Source organism: Orycteropus afer, unplaced genomic scaffold (assembly GCF_000298275.1).
Source record: "Orycteropus afer afer isolate SDZICR_OR568_19922 unplaced genomic scaffold, OryAfe1.0 scaffold00153, whole genome shotgun sequence".
NCBI classification, from domain to species: domain Eukaryota; kingdom Metazoa; phylum Chordata; class Mammalia; order Tubulidentata; family Orycteropodidae; genus Orycteropus; species Orycteropus afer.
In genome coordinates, this window is record NW_006921740.1 from 4,058,366 (window position 1) to 4,061,355 (window position 2,990).

Below are 2,990 nucleotides of genomic sequence, written 5' to 3' on the forward strand. Positions count from 1 at the left end.
AAAAAAAAAAAAAAAAGACTGCAGGAATTGACAGAATATCTATTGAGATGTCTCAACAAATGGATACAGGGCTGGAGGTACTCACTCATTTATGTCAAGGAATTTGGAAGTCAACTATCAGGCCAACCTGCTGGAAGAGACCCACACTTGTACCCATTCCAAAGAAAGGTAATCCATCAGAATGTGGAAATTATTGAAAATATCATTAGTATAACATGCAAGCAAAATTTTGCTGAAGATTATTCAAAAACAGTTGCAGTAGTATATTAACAGGGAACTGCCAGAAAGTCCAGCCAGTTCAGAAGAGAGTATGGAATGAGATACATCATTGCTAATGTCAGATGAATCCTGGCTGGAAAGTAAAGAATACCAGAAAGATGTTTACCTGAGTTTTATTGACTATGCAAAGGCATTCAAATGTGTAGTAGTAGTTGTTGTTGTTGTTAGGTTCTGTTGAGTTGTCTCTGACTCATAGTGACCCCATGAACAGCAGAACAAAACACTGCCCAGTCCTGTGCCAACCTCACACTCCTTGGTATACCTGAGTCCATCGTTGCAGCCACTGTTATCAATCCATCTTGTTGAGGACCTTCCCCTTCTTCATTGACCCTCCACTTTAGCAATCATGATATCTTTCTCCAGGGAATCATACCATATTATTGATAACATTGAGAAGAATGGGAATTCCAGAACCCTGAATTATGCTCATGAGGAACCTGCACATAGACCAAGAGACAGTCATTGGAACAGAACTAAAGGATTACTTCAGGGTTTAAAACCAGGAAAGGTGTGTGTCAGGGTTGTATCCTTTCACATACTTAGCCTGTATGCTAAGCACATAATCCAAGAAGCTGGACCATATGATGAAGAACAGGGCATCAGGATTGAAGGAAGTCTCATTAGCAACCTGCAATATGCAGATGATATAACCTTGCTTGCTGAAAATGAAGAATATTTGAAGCAATCATTGATGAAGACCAAAAACTACAGCCTTTAGTATGGATTACACCTCAACATAAAAAAAAAAAAAAAAAAATCCTCATAACTGGACCAGTAAATAACATCACAATAAATGGAGAAAAGATTGAAATTGTCAGGAATTCCATTTTACTTGGACCACAATCAACATCCATTTGTAGTCAAGAAATCAGATTTGCACTGGGCAAATCTGATGCAAAGGACCTCTGTAAAGTGTTGAAGAGCAAAGATTTCACTTTGAAAATGAAGGTACACCAGACCCAAGCCATGGTACACTCCTTTGCCTCATATGCATATGAAAGCTGGACAGTGCATAAAGAGCAAAGAATTGATGCAAATGAATACTGAAAATACCATGGATTGCCAGAAGACTGAACAAATCTGACTTGGAGGAAGTACAGTCAGAATGCCCCTTAGAAGCACAAATGGCCAGACTTCATCTCACCTACTTTGGTTCATGTCGTCAGAAGGTACCATTCCCTGGAGAAGGTCATGCTTGGTAAAGTAGAGAGTCAGCGAAAAAGGGGAAGACCCGCAACAAGATGGATTGACACAGTGGCTGCAACTATGGGCTCAAGCACAGCAAGGATTGTGAGGATGGCCCAGGACCGGGCGGGGTTTCAATCTGCTGTAGATAATCTTTATGAGTCAAAGCCAACTCAACAGCATCTAACAACAAACAGCTGAAAGAAAAAAAGTAATAATAGATAAGATTACAATGTCTTCCTTTTCAGAGAAAACTGAAAAGTACAGTTAAGGAAATTCATTACCTTGACTGAGTAGGTTTCCAAGTAGGACACCCCTGGTATTTTCTATCGTGATACTCTGCTCATATTCTTCTTGGAACTTCTCACAGTTTGTAAATAAGTATTTGTTTATTTGTTTGTGTCTCTCCCAACAGATTGTTAAACTCTATGAGGAGGGCAACTTTGCCTGTTTTATTTTCTGATGTGTTCCCAATCTCTAACACAAAGCCTCATATTGAATGAACACTAAACTGAAGGAAAACTCTCAGAGATATTGTTTTGTTTTTGACTTAGTTGAAAAAAAATGTTGGTGAAAGTATACACCATTTCAGCAATTACTACAAGTATAATTCAGTGACATTGGTTTAATTCTTCAAGTTACGCTACCACTCTCACTATCCAAGTCATTCCACTGCCATTAACTTAAACTCACTGTCCCCCAAGGGAACTCTGGTGGCAAAGTGCCTAAGGCATTTGACTGCTACCCAGAAGGCTGGCGGTTCAAACCCATCAGCCACTCCTCGGAAGGAAGATGGGGCAATCTACTTCCGTAGTGATATTGCCTCAGAAACCCAAGGAAGTGTTGCTATGAGTTGGATCCGACTTGATGGTAGTGAGTTTGGTTTTTTGGGTTTTGTCCCCTAAGCTTCCCATCCAGTCTTTCAAGTTGCTATTGCCAATTAGATCTCACATAGACAATTCTTTAACAGAATTATCTCAAAGAAGACGTGCTTTACCGATTAAGATTCCAGGGGATAATTTCTTAATCTTACGAATCAGGTCAAGAGGAGAACACAATGATGTATCATTTTCATCATATGCCAATCTTCACACATCCTTATTTTGTGTAGTGTAAGCAATGTTGTACATAGTCTTGTCCCCCTAAGGGAGCCTAGGAAGCCAGAACCAAGCAAAGGTTTATTTGGATTGCATTGTTTGTGTGTTTTGCTGTTTGTTTCCATTATAGCTTAAAAAAACAAAAGCAAATTATCAGTAGGAGCTGTAAAGTTACACAGAGAAAAATTTGGCACAACATCATTGAGTTTTTCTTTTTTTCCCATTTATCCTTCTCCTGTAAGAAATTTGGTAGCTCTGTTGGCGTAGTGCCTAAGGCATGTGACTGCTAACCAAAAGGCTGGCGGCCCAAACCCACCAGCCACTCCTTGGAAGAAAGGTTGGGCAATATACTTCCATAGTAATACTGCCTTGGAAATCCAAGGAGGGGAGGGGTAGATATGAGTTGGATCCAACTCCACAGCAGTGTTT